Source organism: Psammomys obesus, unplaced genomic scaffold (genome assembly GCF_907164565.1).
Source record: "Psammomys obesus unplaced genomic scaffold, mPsaObe1.curated_primary_1811, whole genome shotgun sequence".
Taxonomy (NCBI): domain Eukaryota; kingdom Metazoa; phylum Chordata; class Mammalia; order Rodentia; family Muridae; genus Psammomys; species Psammomys obesus.
Genome location: NW_026585504.1, coordinates 60378939 through 60380022, shown reverse-complemented (window position 1 = coordinate 60380022; position 1084 = coordinate 60378939).

Below are 1084 nucleotides of genomic sequence, written 5' to 3'. Positions count from 1 at the left end.
GCAAGAAGTCACACCCCTGATCTTTAACTCAGCATTTTAAAAGAATAAAGTCTTGCAGAAGTGTGTGTGTGATTCCTCCAGTCGCTAACCTTCTGCAGGAGTTCAGAATTTGAATACAGTAAGTGGGTTCTGTCCACAGCACGCCTATAATTAGGTTGCCTTTATTCTTGTATGAATCATTAACTTTGAAAGCTGCTGGTTCTATGGGTGATGGCCAGCGATACATCATCTTTTAGCAGTCTGTACCACCATAAAAAACAATGCTGCTCAAGTCCCAATTTATTACTCCATGATGCCAACCGTGGCTCTCAAACAAACTCAGCCAATTTTAAGGATGATTTCTAGGCTGTTTTAGAAAGCTGCTTCTGCCAGCTTTTGGAAAACATTGCTTTCAAAATGATTATTTTCTGTTTCAGGACAAATCCATGAATCTGACCCATTCAGCCCATCAATGGGGAGACGAGGCATCTCTTCTCCATAAAACTAGAATGCACGGGCTGTCATAAGTGATTTTTCCAAACTTAACTTTTCCCACACTTGGAGTTATCAGTTTCTGTCGAGCCTGGTGTGTGTTTCAGCTGAGGTTTTATTACACTGGGTTGGCAGCACATTGTGTTTTTTACACATGGATTTGATTGAGAAATGAAACTGGAATAAGAATGAGGGAGCAGCCGCGTCTGCCGCAGGAATCAACGGTTGCTGTTGTCAGTCAGCTTGATTGATTAAACATGGTGATACCCATTTTCATTAAAGTGAAGTACTTCTGGAAAGGGCCATTGTGCTTAGATGGTGTGACTCTCCAGAAGACCGTGCCAGAGGAGGAGGCGTGGTGCTGCCATATAGGATATATGGAGGCTTAGTAATGCCATATAGAATGTATGGAGGCTTGGTGATGTCACACAGAATGTGTGGAGGCTTGGTGATGTCACACAGCATGTGTGGAGGCTTGCTGATGCCATACAGCGTGTGTGGCTAGGTAAAGCATCTAGGGAGCATGATTGAGACCTGGTTGGATTTTCCAAATGAATTTTTTAACACATAGAAGTGCTCCAACATGCTGGAAGTTAAGGCCTATGAAAGGAAT